Source organism: Peromyscus californicus, unplaced genomic scaffold, assembly GCF_007827085.1.
Source record: "Peromyscus californicus insignis strain IS unplaced genomic scaffold, ASM782708v3 Scaffold_10__1_contigs__length_136768540, whole genome shotgun sequence".
Taxonomy (NCBI): Eukaryota; Metazoa; Chordata; class Mammalia; order Rodentia; family Cricetidae; genus Peromyscus; species Peromyscus californicus.
Genome location: NW_026294391.1, coordinates 115,241,836 through 115,260,146, shown reverse-complemented (window position 1 = coordinate 115,260,146; position 18,311 = coordinate 115,241,836).

The following is an 18,311-nucleotide window of genomic DNA, read 5'->3' as shown; positions in this document are numbered from 1 at the left end:
TATGAATATCCATGCCTAAGTTTTTGTGTGGTTGTGTTTTCAAATCTCCCTGGAATTGCCAGGCCATAGGATAACTCCATATTTAACTTTTTGGGGACACTGCCAAACTCTGTGTCTAACAGCTGCATGATGTGACAGCCCCACTGACAATCTAGGAGAGTGTCTCTTTCTCCACATCCTTGCCATTATTTGTTATCTTTCCATTCGCTTTTTAAAATAATTTATTTAACTTTAATGTGCATCGGTGTGAGGGTGTCGGGTCCCCCTGGAACTGGAGTTACAGACAGTTATGAGGCGCCATGTGGATGCTGGGAATTGAACCAGGGTCCTCTGCAAAAGCAGCCAGTGCTCTTAACCACTGAGCCATCTCTGCAGCCCCATTTTCCTTTTTATTATAGGCATCCTAATGAGTGAGAAGCAGCCTAATGATGCTTTCACTTGCATCAGTCTAATGTACTGTTGGTGCTGCGTGTCCTTTATGTGCTTATTAGGAATTTGAATATCCACTTGGATTCTCCCTCTGATCCTTTTTAAATGGGTTATTTTGTCTTTTTATGTTAGGATGGAGTTGTAGGTGCTCTGTATATGCTCTAGATACAAGTCTTGTACCATATGTACGATTTGAAATGTTTTCTTCCTGTTCTGTGGGTAGTCTCCCCACTTTCTTTGTTGTGAGCTCTGAAGCACAAAAGTTCTTAAAGTTGATGAGATTCCATTTACTCATTTTTTAGAAAATTGGTTGCCTGTGCTTTGGGGTCAAAGTTGAGAGACCATTGTGTACTGTAAGGTCAGGAAGATTCTTACCCATGCTACTTCTAAGCTCTGTAGCCTTAGCTCTTGGATTTAGACCTTTGATGTAGTTTGAGTTAGTTTTTGTGTGTGGTGTAAGGGAAAAGCCCAACTTCATTCCTTTGTGTGTGACTATCTAGATATTGATAATAACCCCATTTGTTTAAAAGGCCATTTTTTCTTTCCACTGAATGGTCTTGACACCCCCATGAAAGTAAATAGATAATAAATGTGATGGCTTATTTCCGGCCCACAGTATTGCTAATTGACAGAAAAGAACAGTCAAATATGGAGTGCTCACTCTTCACCTCAATACCTTAGCCCAACTCACCGAGGCCTCCTATCCCTCCATCTGGATTGTAGAGAAAAGGACACTGCCCCGGGCCATGGCCATCACGGAAATTATATCCCATGACTCAGGGAGGAAACAAACCATGGAGAAATGGTATGTGTGTTTCTAGAGGCAATCTCCCTTCTCTGGAAACTTCCAGTTCATTCTAGACCTCACTCTTCTTTCTGAGCACTTTGTCCTGAGCTTAAACTCTCTTTCCGCCTTCTCTATCAGCTGGGTACCGCACTGCATGTTACCCACTCTGTGCTGAAGGTAGAGCTAGAGCCCAAGGTTTCAGAAACTCCTGTTTCCCCCAAATGTTCTTGCTTCTCCCTTCTTTGCCATTCACACAGTGTAATGCCTCACATGCTGTTTGTCCCCATCCCCACCTGGAGGTTCACATATGGAGGGAGATCTGGGTCCTCAGTTTGGCAGTGTTTGGAGGTAGAGGGCCTAGTGGGAAGTCCTCAATGGGCATTTGCTCAAAAGGGTTTTTGGAAGTCTAAACCTCTGTGACTTCCTGCTTGTCATTCTGCATTTGTTTGCCCCAGTCATCCTGGCTTTGAAGTCCGACTCTGCATTGCAGACACCCACTTGCACCTTGGTCCAGCTGTGAGGGGTGTGGCTAGCTGACAGCCTCCAGCTGTTAGTTCTCTCCTAGGTCTGCCTCAGCTTCTAAGCCAAGGTCATGCTGTTCTTGGGGTGACTTCTAGCCAGTGACTGATCAGGGTAGTGATACAGGACTCATTTTCACCATCTGGAAGGCTCCTGCAAAAGGCAGTCTGTGCTCTGAAGCTGTTGGTCATAGGTTTTCAGTTTTCTGTTGGGAACTGGGCTACTCTTGCCCATTCTGCTGTTTCCCATTTTCTTTTTCGAGTATGGTGTCCTACTAACCCTTTTGGACTCCCAGCTGTCACAGGGTCTGCTGTCCAAAGAATTCGACCCCTCCCCCGTCCTTCCCCATCCTGTTTCCTCCTCTGTGAAAGGAGAGTAAGGACATAGAGATTCCAGGAAGATTGAAATGAAGTAAAATACCTGACACATAGTAGGCATTTTATTAAAGGAAGCTACTACTCCATGGAATCTGTGGTTTCCATAGAGACATCTTAACTTTTACCAGAATTAGGGGCATTTCTAATAGGCCAAACCTGGAAACAGTCTCAATGACCAGCAACGGAAAAATAGAGAAATCCTAGTATGTCTATAATCAGCAATAAAATGTAATTAACTTTTTTCCTTTTCTTTTTTTTTTTTTTGAGACAAGGTTTCTCTGTGTAGTTTTGTGCCTTTCCTGGAACTCACTCTGTAGCCCAGGCTGGCCTCAAACTCACAGAAATCCGCCTGCCTCTGCCTCTCGAGCACTGGGATTAAAGGCGTGCACCACCACCCGGCTTAACTTTTGTTGTACACAACAATTTGAGTAATTGAGTAAATCTATTATTAGATCAGGCTAAAGAGGAGAGAGAGAGAGAGAGAGAGAGAGAGAGAGAGAGAGAGAGAGAGAGAGAGAAACAGAGAGAGAGAGAGAGAGACTGTATGATTCCATCTCTCTGAATTTTAATAATTGACCAAACTAACTGTGATGGTAGAGGTCAGTGACTTGAGGGTTACCTTTACTGGGGTATCTAGTTAGCTGTGTGGAATTGTAACACATACTTGCTATGATCAATTTTGGCCCAGAGTTGCAGAGGTTTTAGTCCAAGATCCGTTGGCCCTGTTGCTTAAGGGCCTCGTAGCAACAGCTGTTGCAGAGAGTGCTTGGCGGAGAGAGGCAGCTCGGCTCAGCCTATATGCAACAGGAAGAAGAAAGGGCTGGGGCCCGCAAGTCCCAGGACGGCCATGAGGGTCACGTACTCATTCAATAAGACCTCGTACCAGACCTCACTTCTTGAACGTCCCACCACCTTTTAGCAGTAGCAAGCTGAGGAACACACCTTTGACAGTCTTCAGGTAACATTTCAGATTTAAGCTACATCGGGGAACAGACTGGCGGCATGAAGGAACCTTCTGGGAAGCTGGAAATAGACTCTGTCTTGATCTTGGTTGCAGTCACACAGATACACACAAAATCACAAAGCACACACTAACATGAGTGGGCTTTATGCATTTAACTATCAATTATGCCTCCGTTTTCATAGAAAGAGAAAGGCCATGCCGAGTTTGTTATTGGTGACATAGCTACCTATTAAGTGTTTCTTTTTGAATTTAGAAAACACAGTGAGACTGAAGGAAAAAAACACCCTTATGACTTCATCCCCCAAAGATATCCCCCAGGATCACTGTAGGTAGAAACTGATTGTATCAGGTGTTCCTTCCAGTGACACAATGCTGACCAACCATCCCCGATGGGTAACCTCTGAGTCACCAGTCTCTGCCATCAGCTATTGGGTCACTTGTTGAATTTCAGAGAAATGAAATCATTCTCCCTCTTTCCCCCACCTCTATCTCTGTCTCTGGTCTCTCTGTATGTGTGTCTCTGTCTCTTTGTGTGTGCCTCTCTGTGTACCTGTGAGTATACGTGTATGCATGTTTGTATATGTATGTGTTGTATCTCTTTGTGTGTATGTGTGTGCATGTGCATGTATGTCTTTGTGTTTATGTGTATGCAATCACTGGTATGTGTCTCTGTGTGTGAGTGTGTGTGTGTGTGTTCTCCTTATCCCAATCAAATGAGGTACTGCAATATTCAGTCCACTTTATAATTTTGGGAGGAGGTGTGTTTGCCTGTGTGTATATCTGTGCATCATGTGGGTGTCTGATGCCTGAGGAGGCTGGAAGAGAACAATGGATCTTGGAACTGAAGTTATAGATAGTTGTGAGCATGTAGGTCCTGGCAGCTGAACCCAGATCCTCCACAAGAGCAGCCAGTGTTCCTAACCACTTTGCCATCTCTCCAGCCCTGCCTCTTCTCACTCTGACTCTCTATGGTTCCACTTTGGCACATAAAGTAAGGAAGTCTCGCTATGATGCCTACCTTCTTAAAAATAAGTAATGCTCCTGGTCTCTCTCATTCCTTCTTTCAGTTAGAAACTACAGATAAACAGTGCTCAAATTTCAGCATACTAATCCCATACCTACCGTCACACTATGACTTTCTGGTTCCACATCCCTTTCTATAGAGGATCAGGGACCCAGAGTCATCTTCTTTATAGGAGTTTGAATGCAAACTCAGGGGGAGATGGCTGCCTTAATAAAGCTCATGCCTCACCAGCATGAGGACCTCAGTTTCGATCCCCAGAACTCACATAAAAAGCTGGCTGTTTGCTGGGTGGTGGTAGTATAGACTTTTCATCCCAGCACTTAGGAGGCAGAGGAAGGTGGATCTCTGAGTTCGAGGCTATCCTAGTCTACAGAGTGAGTTCCAGGACAGCTAGTCAGGGCTACACAGAGAAACCCTGTCTTGGAAAAGAAAAAGGCTGGGTAAAGTGATAGTGAGATGGGAGACAGAGACAGGCAGATCCCAAGAAGTTCTCTGCCAAGGGAGCCTGGTCTAGTGAAGTTCCAGGCTAACAAGAGCCCCTATCTCCACCAAAGATGGATAGAAGATACCTGAGGATCTGCCCAAAGTTGGCATCTGACCTCCGCATGCACAGTGGTTACCTGCACCTACACATTAATCCACATCCATACAAACACGTACACACACACCCCAGAGAGACAGAAACAGAGATGACAGAGAAAAAGGAGCACCAGATGACTTTCAGATGAAAATGTTCTGACCTTACCCAAGACTGAAATAAGTCAGGTTAAAAATCAGACAGGCTTTTAGCTATGTTTTGTGTGACTTGTGAGAGAAAGGAGTTTTGTAGTTTCCTTAGAAGAGCAGAAAATGTCAGGGCAGCCCTGTAGAGAGATCTTCTGACTGTGATTGAAGCCAGGCATCTGGAACACTGGGCTTTTCTTCCTATGGATGCAGCTCTCTGAGGAAAGCTTCACCTTAACAGCCAGGAGCATCACCTGGTAAGTGGCTAGGCATGCAGTCTCAGGCCCTACCCTGGACCAAGTGAATGTGTAACTGTGGGCGGACCCCCATCGTCCATTAACGGACTCTTAGGTGAGTCTGATGCACTATCACATCTTAGAATTTTTATATCAGAGTTTTCTAATTCTACTGCCAGTGAAAGCAAGGATGCCCTGTCATGCTCTCAGCTCATGCACAAAACCAGCAAGCATCCCGTGTCCTTCATATGACTTTAGAAACATATGCCAGGTCCATAGAACTTCAAAGTTTCATGTTCTTTCTGCCTGAACCCAACTAATGCATTCCTTTTTCCTCTGTTAGCTGAACAAAGATAAAATACAGCCCAGTGTTCCCTCACCAAAAAGATTTATTAATTTGTACTAATGACTGCTCTGAGAAAAACATAAAAACCAATGTCCTCACTGAATGTGCCTTCTCAGAGGGTAAAATGTGGATGTTATCTGTAAAATCAACAAATTTGTCACCAAAGTGAAATGTTATCTTTTCCTGAGGACTTTCCCAGGCAACTTGAGACCTCAAAGACTAGACAGCCTCTCCCTCCCCATGGTGAGAGCTTACTACCATAACTCACGCGCTGAAGACAGCTCAGATGTGTGTTTGTTTTCAGGTTAGGAGGTCTGCTCAGAACCAGCTGAAAAAAGGACACCATGAAGCTGTCTAAAGACTCAAAGAATCCACATAGACCTCTGGCTTTCCTTTAGGTGTGACCAGTATACATGTTGGCAGATGCTCAACAGCATGGTCTCTACAAAAGAGTATGCATATATGGACATGTACATACATGTTAAAATGTGCGGCACATTATTCACAAATAATGACATGTGCAATGTTACATGGTTCATATTGGTTAGTTAACTCTCATGGACGCCATTGGCTGAATTTTGCCTAACAGTAGCCAACCTGAGGTGGTAGTTAAGAGACACATGTGGTTCCGACATGAGTATTGTTTGGCATATTAGTTTTCTTTAATGAATAAGACAAATGTGAAGCAACAGAGTGCATACCTAAATTTCTCTGCTTCACATCAATGCCATAAATGACTTCATTATTGAATCAGATAACAGTTTCTGAAGACTGTAAGAATGCTTCCTCGATTGTTTTGGCATGGTCTACAGTGGAACACCCACAGAGACAACACAGTTCAAAACTTGGCCTGTGCTGACATTTTCTCCATCATTTTCTTCAGCCTAGAGTAAGGCTTATCAAACATTTTCTGTAATGAGGCATATATCGTCGGCTGTGGTGATGCGTGCCTTTAATCCCAGCATTCAGGTGGTAGAGGCAGGCTGATCTCTATGAAATCAAGACCAAACTGGTCTACATAGCAAGACTCTGTCTCAAAAAAAGGAGTCATATATGAAATATCTTGGGTTTCACAGCCACATAACTCATTTCTTTGTAGCCCTTAAAAATGTTACAAGTGTTCTTTGCTTGTGGGACATCAAAACAAGGTTGTGGGTGGAAGATCTCTGAACCCTAGTCAAGCCTCAGTGAAGCAATAGATGGAGCTCCTATTTGGACCATTTGTTAGTTTCCAGCATGTCACTTACTCCTGTCGTAACTGACTTCAAGCTCACCACCTGCCATTGCTGTGAATGTACTTGGGAAGAGATGCACAGTCACTAAGCGTTTGCAGTATTTCCGCTTCCAGCTTACAAAAGCATAGGACCTGAAGTTGTAAGTTGTATCATTTGATCCTTAAGAATGGCCTGATTTTACAGTTCATTGTTTTTAGCACACAAAGCACTGGGTTTCTTGTGGCATTTTTACATGTGCATTGTTCTTGTTGACCCTCTTCCTCCACCCTCCTATCCTAGCCTCTCCCCCATCCTGCTGGCCTCCTTCCTCCCCCAGTATAACCAGCTCCTAAAATGAATAATTGGTGCTTGTGAGTTGGTATTAACGCACTGCTGTGATCACACCAAATTTCAATCTTTTTTTTTTAAGGAAGGGAATAAAAAGGGAATCTTCATTTAATTTGGTCCATTCTTTCCTGTAACAGAAGGATTTACAACAGGGTTGCTTTGAAGCTGGGAGTTTCCCTGGCTCTTCTAAAATAGGAAATGATTTTAGATGTTATTTTTACATATTTTCAAAAAGAGCTCTGTCTCCATTCTCAACAGCTTCCTGACCACCTTTTGCTTCCAAATAATGAGAACTATTTAAAGGAAAAAGGAACTACTGTAGTGTGGTTTGAAGAAAAGCACATAGTTTGCTCTTCCAGGGGTAGTTACACAATAGTTCTGCTCATAAACTGGGGAAGAGTTAAAATAGCTTTCCAAGGTCCCTCCCAGGCCTGTGATTTTCCTCTCATCTGCTCAGGTAATGCCACTCATGCACCCATTCATTCATTCATTCATTCATTCAGCTCTTTGAGCATGTCCCATCTGCCAGCCAGTCCGCTGAACACCAGGGACACATCAGAACACAGATGAAACGCAGTGGGATAAATAAGTACAGAGATCATTATGTTCTAATAGTTTTCATAGCTCCGTACATAGGATTGCATGGCAGCAGAGTCTGACCCGTTTGGGGGTTCAGGATATGACATTCAACCTCATACTTGAACAGTCAGTACAAGGGCCAACTAAAGAGGAGACAGAAGGAAGAAAGGCCTTCTTCCATGGTGAAGGGAACAGCCTTCATATGCTGACATAAAGGGAAAAGCCTTCATATGTTCACATAAAGGGAACCACCTTCATAATGTTCATATAAAGCACAGGTACAGGGTGGAGAAGCAACTGAGCTCCTCAGCACCAAGTGCAAGGGTTCATGACCACCAGTGACTTCAGTTCTAGGAGAGCAAACGCTGCTTAGAAGGTCTCGCTCTATCTTTCATGCAGCTTAACTTCTCTTTCATTTCTTCCCATTCCTATTCCTCTGTCTGGATTCTGGATAATGGCCTCACATCTAGCCTCGTTTACTCATCTCTCATCAACTGGGCCTTGCTTATTTTTTAATCCCACCATCGGTTGGTGTTTTCTCATTCCACCACTCACATATTGATTCTTTTTAAAGTTTATATATAGTTTAAAAACACACAATAATTGCCTTATACCACTTACTCCTGTTGTAAGTCTCTTTGAACATTTATATAATGCTATATTACTTGATTACATTATATTTCATGTTATATGTGCTAAGGGTTGAACCTGAGGCCTCACATGTGCTAAGCACATGCACAACCACTGAGTTCCACACCTAGCCCAACCATACTTATTTTAAAGTTCAGACTTCTCTATTAGCTGGCACTTCTATGGTGCGTGGTCTTCCATGCATTCCTTCAGTCTTATGCTGTCTCACTGTCTTGTAGACACGGCAAGCTTTAGCTATGAGTTCATCTTCAAGGTGCTAGGTCTAAAAACAGATTCTCGCTGTAATACCTGGGTTTGAATTCTGGTACCTTGGGTAAATGACTGGATGTCATTTTCTTCTGTTTCACTCTCTATAAACTAAGGCTATTCTAGGATGTGCTAATAGAAGAAAAGCACGTAGGGACTGGGGAAATAGATCAGTTGGCAAAACAAAAAACAACAAAACAAAGCAACAACAACAACAAAAACCAAGCATGGCGGTGTGTGTGTTTTTAATCCCAGTGCTGGGGAGGCAGATGCAGGCAGATCCTGAGGCTCACAGCCCAGCCAGACTAGCCTACTTAGCCAGGTCCATGTCAGTGAGAGGTGCTACCTCCAAAAAGGAGTAGATAGTGTCTGAAGGGCAACACTCTACATACACTTATTCATGTGCCTGTACACATGAGATACATGTACATACACAGGTGCATAAATACACACACATGCACACACACACACACACACACACACACACACACACACACACACGAAGGAAAATCCTTAGGACAGTGCCAAGCATGTCACTGAGCACTTGGGTAGTGTTATGGGGTGGGGGCAAGAACTGTTTTAACCTTGTAGCTCTACATACCTTGGGTTATGTGACACCCCACTCACGGTATGAAGTGGCTGCCACAATACAAATCGTGTCCCCCCAGTCTCCATGTACTAGCCAACCCTTTCCACTGCTTCTGCCTTTCTAGAGGACCTCAGCTAACACTTGCACCCCCAGCCTGCCGTGGGCACCTGCACCCAAACCCAACCTGGACCTTAGATTCCTCTGCATGCTGTACAGCTGCAGCTCCTCTCACTGCTGCTGCGGCTTTGAGCTCCCCCTTGATTTCTGACACCAGAGTGTGTTGGTTTCTGTTGTGTTCGAGACAGGCTCTTATTTGTATGTTGCCCAGGTTGGTTCAAACTCCCAGTCTCAAGCAATCCTCTTGCTTCAGACGTCCCATTGCTGGGATGCACTAGTTTGGGGTTATGTATGAGTGTGCCTGGCCCAGTGCCTGATACACTGGAGATATGTTTACTGAATTAAGAAATTAAACAGTCCATTGTAAATAGCAAGCACTATTAGTAGCTAGCTCATTACATGATTTCTCTAATAATGGCCACCCTATGATACAACTCCCTCACCTTCTCTTGTTCCCACGAACGAGTGCTTTCCAAGTGTTCTGGCTTCTAACAAAGGCAAGTAAGTAGGGTTCAGCTGGAGCTAGCATTTGGGAGACTGAGTCAGAAGTATTGCAGGTTCCAGGACAGCTTAAGCTGCACAGTAAGAAGACTTTATCTCAAAAAAATTAAAATCGTTAGAATGACTGAGTGAGTCCCCCTCAGGGCGAGTAGTGTGTGTGGATTTCTTTTTCCTCTCTAAGTTATATACGAAAATGGAAACCCTACTGAGGCCCCAGGTCCTTCTGATGTTCAGACTGTTGTTTTCAAAGGACTGGAATAAATTGTCAGGCAGGATGCAATCTGGTAAAGTATGTGTAGAGCTGGATTGCTACAAAGACACATATACACCAGGCCATCGGCACTGTTAGTATAACGAGTGCCTCTCCTATGAAGGTGAGTGCCCCGCCCGCCCGCTCACACCAGCTTCAGTGGCTGAGATACGTTTTTCCAATCCCAGGGGCAAATACAGATGCAGCAATCCCCTTCCTCCCTTTGGAAATTTGGCAGGCAGGCGGCTCTGTGTCTGTTGCCACATTCTCTTGGGGTTTTATGACTGTGCACATGGCTTGTGTGAAGGCTTCGCTTAGGTCACCTTATGCCTTGGCAGCCACGGTGGTGGATGACGATTCAGGAAGACCCTGGTGTTTCCCAGATGGGGCTAGATCTGGCCATGCAATTATTGCCCTCCAGCTGGGAAATGTGACATGGGGGTGATGAAGTGGCTGCTGAGAAGCAGGCAGTTTTGACTCTGACTTTGGTCTGTTCTTTATTGAAATCCAAAGATTGAACACATACACACACACACACACACACACACACACACACACACACACACACACAAAACCATTATCATAAGCACACAAGTGAGCCACTACCCAACTGATGGGGTGCTTCTTAAGAATCTACATGCATATCTCCCATCTTTCCCCCTGCTTACTTAGCATCCTCTTTTATATATTCTTGCTTCTTTCTTTTTTTTTCTTTTCCTCCCTCTGGGGATGCTATGGAAGTTCTTATTAAGTCAGATAGATGGTCAAACAGAGAAACAAACAGAGCCTAAGTCCATTTCTGGGATAAGCAGCATGGCCTCATTCTCCTGCAGCTTCAGCAAAGCCTGTCTCTGGGGTCTGAGAGGGGACAGATTCATGCAAACATTCTTCCTTCTAAAGAAGATAACTAAAGTACATTTCTTCTGAATCCCAGCAACTCTGACAGTAGTGTTGTCCTTCCTCCCATGGACTCTTGTCTCCTGTTGCTCCAGAGGCGGACAGATGCATTTAGACAGACTACAGCTTCAACAGTCAATAGCTGGGTGAGTCTAGACAAGCAATTTGCCCTTTCTGAGCCAGTTTCTTCCCTTGTTAAGTTGGAATCATGGAGAATACACATTCAAATCACTAATGTACATAATAGGTAGTCTAAAATATGACCAATTCCTATGATTGTTGGGGTAATAGTCTCAGCATAGTCGGAGATAGTGAGAACATCGTCTCTCATCTCTCCAATAAGAAAGAGCGAGGATTCTGAAGAGCAGTTTCTCACAGTCAGCAAATGATAGCTCTCAGCCCTGTGTCTTCAGCAAAGCACTAGCTCTGGGAACCCTAGGTGAGACAACACTACACGGTCTCTGCCCTCAAGGAGCTTGGCTATTCCAACAGCAGATAAGATGGGAATGTAAATGTCAGAGCAATAAAACTACTGCTAAGTCATCTCTGGAGGCCACAGAGGCCGTGGAAATGCAGAAAGGAGTGGGGGCTACTGTGCTTGGGAAGTCTTCCTGGAGGTGTCAGGGCTGTGGCTGAGACTGAAAAACTGAGGCTTAGGCTCGGCTTGAGTGTCCTTTAGCAGATGCCAGGGTAAAAACAAGGCGTGTATACAATAGGGCAGTATTGAGCCATTAAGGAAGATGAAAGATAGCCTTTGTAGAAAAACGTATGGAACTGGAGATGATTATTTACACAAAATAAGCAAGGTTCAGAAAGACATGTTCTTGATCATATCCAGAAGCTAGCAAAGAAAAATTAAAAAGCAGAAGGGGGTGATTTGGAAGGAAGAGACAGGTCAGAGGAGTCAGGAGAGGGATGAGAGTGGAGAATGGGGAGCAGTGAAATGCTACCAGAGTTTTCAGGGTCAGAGCCTGCTCTCTCTACCCCATCCCAACCCTAATAAGCCAATTAAAGAAACAAACGATAGTGAAAAGGAAGAAAAGAAGGAACAAAGAGGTCCAGTGCCTTCCTTTCTCCCCCGAGTATCTCTTCGGGGTTCTGAAGTGAGGTCTAGGTTTAAATAGAGGGCCAGGGGCATACATAGCTAAGCAGCCCTGGTCACCATGTGTCCATAGTGATCCATCATTGTCCCTCGTGCATACTGGACTGACGAGGTATTTAGAAATGTGTAAAATCGGTTTCTAAGCAATAAGCTTCTGCTCTGGGTGACAGACACCACACTCTCAACCGTTTCCTTCTCCCAGCTTCCTGAAAAAATTCCAATTTCACAGGTTCCCTCATTTCAAAATTCTGAAAGCCAAAGAGAGTGTAGAGTGTTTTCATTCCCGATTGTCTATTTATGAACATGATCAAAGTATGTTGTTCCGTATGTCCGTGAAAATGTCACAATGAGACTCTTTGTTGTGTGTAGTTATCATGTGCTGATTAAAAGGCTGAAGAAAGAAAGGATAGGATTTGGAGTGACCTTTAGAAGAAGTGGGAGCCTTGGAGGTATGTGCTGACCAAAAACCAAGAAAGAGGCACCAAGGATATTTCCATTTTACAGAGAAGAAAGTAGAAGTCAGGCTAAACACAAGGATTTCTCCAAAGCACTCAGCAAATACGTGGCTGTGTTGGAATATAAGTAGACATCTGTCTCGAGCTAAGACACTGTTTCCTCTGTACTCAAAACAAATATTCAGAGCAAGGTTTAGGTAAAGAAGGAGTCAGAATACTTTAGAGGTGAGGCATTGAAGGTCTGACCCATGGTGGGGTATAGAGGACCAGAGAAGTTGTAAAATACTAAGGTAGGTCAAAGGATAAGATGAAGAACTTGGGAACTACAGAATATGGAGGATGAAAGACAAGGAGGCTGATTAGAAGAGCTGGTCTAGGAACCAGAAAGGTGGAGATGTTGGAAGATGAGCTCATTTGAAGGTTGCTGTTTATATAAGACAGGATCTGGTTTCTTTTCTTACTGCTAGCAATTTTATTTTTTTGCACTTCTGTGCATAGAACCTAGGGCCTTGTTCGTGCGAGGCAAACCATTCTAGTACTCAGCCATATCTTGAGCTTTACTCTTTTTATTAAGTACTGTATACCGTGAGTAAATAGATCCACCCAGAAATTAAAGTGGACTCTAAGACAGTCATACTAATCGCCTTAAAAAGTCAGTGCTCTCTCTCTCTCTCTCTCTTTTTCTCTTTCACACACACACACACACACACACACACAGAGAGAGAGAGAGAGAGAGAGAGGAGAGAGAGAGAGAGAGAGAGAGAGAGAGAGAAACTGAGAGCACCATTGCAGCTGAAAGGACAGCAAAGACACGTAAGTAAGTGCAAGGCACAAACCTTGATTTTAGAATCTGAACTTTCAAAAACTTCCAAAAGGTATTCAGAGGATACTGGAACAATTTGAATATGGATTGGAAAGGAGATGCTATTGGGAGACTGTTGTTTATTTTCTTAGGTAGGAGAATGGTTCATGGCTGGGGGCAGGGGAGACATTCATTGAGAGACTCAGTTTGGAAAGCTGAAATGTGGCTCCTTGCACATGTACCTTGCAAGCAGGTCAACAAAGGAAAACATGCACGCATGTGTGTGGAGAGCAATAGAAACAGAACTATGCACTTCATGTGTTGGCAAATTGGTTGTGAAATCTTTTGTGCCATTTTCAACCTCTTCAAAAATTTTAAAATAAAAAATTGGGGGAAAATAACACGTGACTACTGTACAAAATTTAAACTGTACAAAAAGGCATGGAAGGAGTCTTTTTCCCGCAAACACCTTGTATTTTCCCTACACAGTTATTCTTCCTAGTTCTTGAAATTGTATCTGTATTTATTAGTCCATATATGTACTTGTGAGTGTTTTTGCAACTCTGTGGGTTCATTCTTTGAATGTTTTGCTAACCTGTAACAGGCTCTCTTGTATCTATGCAGTTTCGAGAATAGTCAGTTAACTAAAGACAGTTGAAATACAAGGGTTGCCGTGATCAAGTAGACATCCAAGCCCATCTAACACGTTATGGATATCAATTGATGTGCAGAAGACAGAGAGAATCCTCCTGAGAGCTAGCCCCCGAGAGGACTGCGAAGTGAGCTTGCCCTGTGATGTTGGCAGCTCAGTGGTTTTCTCACTTCACAAGCCTTCTTAGAGAATGTTCCATCCAAATAAATGTGGATAGGCCTCATTCAGTACAGATTTCAGGACAAGTGGCTTTTTGAATCACTATGGTTTTAATCATATCATGCATTAGGTGGGACATCTGGATAGAAAGAAATTGCTCAGGCTTCCTGAACTTGCCTAATAATAAGAATTACTTGAATCTTTCTCTAACTAGTTCCCAAGTTTATGGCCATGCTGCCATAAGCAGCTGCAGAAATGGCTGGAGCTCCAGTGTCTCTGAGGAGAGAGGTGGAAGTCTCACTAATGATGCTAGCTGAAGGCCTGAGTACACATACACAGAAAAGGCAAGATGCCAGAAACAGTCTGAAACTCAAGGCCAGAGCCCACAGACTCTCACGAGAGTTCCCCCTCCCCGCCCCTCGTGCCCAATGCTGATTGCCTGCTGTTGCGATCCTGGGTGGGGGTGTCCGATTTCCAAACCCTATGCAGCTTGGAATATGAAAAACCCTCCCTAGCTGCCAGCACCTGGACGAATTGAAAGGGCAAACCCAGAAGTCAGATGCCTCTCTCTCTGCAAATGGGAGGGATTGACTGAGAAATGTGACTCGGGACACCAGCTCTAGGTTTGAGCTATGAACACTTGGGGGGGGGAAAAACCTGAAGCAATGTATAATTAACATTAGCAACAAAAAAGGATTGGATTCCCTATTTATTTATTTGCAGCTAAATGCTGCACAGCTTGCAAATCTTGGGAGGCAGCCATCCTATTATCATGCCTGATATGGACTTGAATTTCTCAGAAATGGCTTTTTAAAATATCTGTAGGATTGAACGCCCACTAGAAACACTCCTGTTAGCCTTGGTTACAGAGTTACTAGAAAAATCCTCAGGTAAGAGCCAGAGCTCTGTGAAGCCTTGAGTGCTCACAGACCCATAAAGCTACACATTGACCTTAAGTTGCCAGTACTGCATCTAAATTAAGCTCAGAATACATTTCAGTGATGTTTGAGACTCAAGTAACCAGAAGATCCCATTGGCTTGTCACTCAGTATGAAACTGAAAAGTCCCCCCGCCGACCCCACCCATTTTCTCCAAATCAAAATGTTTCAGAGGTACACATGGGTTCATTAGTTTTTTCTTGGCTTTTTGAGACAGAGTCTTGCTATGTACTGCAAGCTGGCCTCAAATCTGTGGCAAGTCTTCCTCCTTGGCCTTTCTAGCACAGAGACTGCAAGCAGGGTCTCACCAATCTTTTACACTTCAAGTAAAACCTAAGTGGGGGAGGGCAGAGAATGCCGTGTCTGGGATTCAGTATAAACTGGAGGATAGAGAGAGGGCAGGGATCAAAGAAAGGAAACTCAAAAAGTTCTGCAAGTCTGGTCCTTTAGTCCTTAGTGGAAGCTTGAGCAGAGAGGAGGCCCAGGAAGAAGAGGCAAAGGCAGCCAGCGCCTGAGGGGCCCAGTCTGGGACTCCCCACAAGCACACACTGACTGTGATGACTCTTGGTAGGAGAAGCTGGCACCAACTCCAACTCCCCAGGGAACTTCCCGGAGGACCACATCACTTGTTTGTGCTTTTGACTTGCAGTAGTCTGCTTGCCTGGAGCCACTTCCCCATGGGCCCTAATTCAGTGGCCTAGACTGATAGACTACAATGGTGGAGAGCAACTGGTCCTCCTATCTCAGAGTGCAGACCTCAAGGCTCTAGTGTTACAGTTTATTGCGGCTCTGCCAAGCTCGTAAAAAGATAACAATCTTAACTTTTATTTGCTTTTATTTTTAATTGTTTTTTACTTTTAACTGCCCTCCTTTAAAAGAAAAACAGGTACTATGTGCAAATTTGCTAGAGCAAATCTGTTAGCTAGAACTAGAGCTTTGAATGAATCCTTGAGTTGATTGATTGATTAATTAATATAACTCCAGGAAACCTAGTGCTATCATCAACATCATTTTAAAGAGGTGGAAACCCATACACCAGTCATGGTGTCCCATCCCTGAAATCCTAGCACTAAGCATCTAGAGGCAGGGGATCATCAGGGTCATCCTCAGCTACACAGTGAGTTGCTTGAGGCCAGCAAGAACGAAATAAATGTCAAACCCAGACTCAGAAGGCTAAGTAACTTGAGCTGCTCACCGATTTCATGGCAGAACTTCTGGAAGCCAGCAGGCCTACTAGAATCCTTCAGATGACTTCTAACTTAAACTCACTTCTGGCTCTCTCCTTATGGATTCAATTCTGCTGATGGCAGATCTGTTTGCAGAAGATGTTGCCTGAGAGCCGGGTGGTGGTGTGGCACATGCCTTTAATCCCAGCACTTGGGAGGCAGAAGCAGGTGGATCTCTGAGTTCGAGGCCAGCCTGGTCTACAGAGTGAGTTCCCGGACAGCCAGGGATACAGAGAAACCCTGTCTTGAAAACAACAACAACAAAAGAAATTTGGCTGGGATACGTAGGTCTACCCTGGAGGCAGCTTCACCACTCACCCGGGAGTAGTAACAATTTCACTAGAGGTGACCATAGACTACAAAAGCCTTTCAAAAGAACCCATAGTCAGATTACTGGCCACACTCCCTGAGAATGGGTGATGATATTAAAAACTCTCTATAAAACTTGAGCCACGTGACCTATCCATTTAAATCATTTTTGGTAGAACTTTTCACTTAACCCAGCTACTATGGTCTAAGTGGCTTTCAGAGTCTATTTGAACTAGCTAGATGATTGCATGTGGGTCACTGTAACCCAGAAAGGCTTCATTAACATTAGGATATTAGCTTCTCTCCTGCAGTGCTATAAATTGCAGATATGTGAAATTACATTATAAGGACATTTAAGCATAAAAGAGGCATAGCACAGTCCTTTTGGGAGGGACACACACACACACACCCCAGTAGAAACTGAAAATCGACAAAAGAATAGTTATCGGTGAGTATCTCTTTCTTTGTACAGGCTGAAGATGAAGAGGCCTGTCTAGCTTGAGCATTTGTTTGGGTTTGGATTTTGGAGGAGTGATCTCTCCCACCCCAGAGGCTTTGGGCAAGATTTGACTATTATTTAAATGGCTGGGGAGGACCATTTGAGGGGTGACTAGCAGGCTGGGGAGCTAAGAAGGACAGAAGAGGAAAGGGGATCCAAAGCAAAGGGGCCACGAGAGTAGAAGATGAAGGGATCAGGCACAGCAGAAAAGAGAGGTGAGAGATGTTTGAAATGGGAGCTACAATGGGTAGAGTGTGTCACTGTCAATCAGCTCCCCATCCCAGCAAAGTCATTTCTGTTTATCAGCCATCATTGGGGCATTAGAAAACTTACGCCAATAATTTACTCAATAGTGGTCATTTGCCTCTTTAAGTATTAATACTTTGGGACATCAGTTTGGGGTAGACAGCTTTTTTTAATGATTTGACACACCACTGCTTGTTGAAAACAAATGTCCTGTCTATTTTTCCTAGAAATAGTGTTGAAATAGACAAAGGGCTTTCTGTGGGGCAATTGGTTTCTCTCTTTCACTAGGTATGTGTTGGCTACAGGTCCTTCATGTTCCATGTGTTGTCATAGGCCATGGATGCAGCCGTAGACACAGCAGACCAGGTGTCTTCTTACAAGCTTGTTGTACTATAACTTAGCCCATTTTGAAGTGGTCATGGTATGAACATTCTTGGTTCCTGAACTGTGTTGGGATGTGATGCAATGGGTCTTGACTATAAACTGGGCAGTTAGGTCTTCTAGTAAAATGGTTCAAGTTATCAGCTGTTACTCCATGCTGCTCTCCTCTGCCTTGGTAGTTGCCTGGGGTGGGGTCCTGCAGGGACCTTTCTCTCTCATAGAGTCCTATGATGATGGTTGATCACTCCAAAACCTTTCCCCTTTTCTGACTTCCAAGCAGCTGTCTCCCCATGGTGGCAATTGCTGGATGGATAGCTTCCAAGAGAAGTGAGGCCTCACAGAGTTGGCCGGAGACGGTGACTGTTTAACACTGGCTCTCCCAATAGTAGGGAACTGGAGCTCTGATTTATAGCATTCTGTGGATTTCTGTGGTATAAATACTCCCACCAGGGCCAATTTCAATTTCCCAACCTGACGTCATTGGACAAGGAATTGGGCAAAGATGCACAACAGCACACCATTGTATAGGATTTCCACCGAGCAGATACAATAGATGTAAACAACCTCAAAAGTGTTGATAATAGTGAAGTGTGGTCAAAGAATTAGGAAGTGATGAGTTTTGAGAATTCACTAGCTTTGTCTTTAATATAACTTAATTGTAAGTTCATATAATTTAATTTTTAATAATTGCTGTCTTTAACAAACTGGCTCACAAAACGCATGTGAACTGGTTCCCATAATCTGG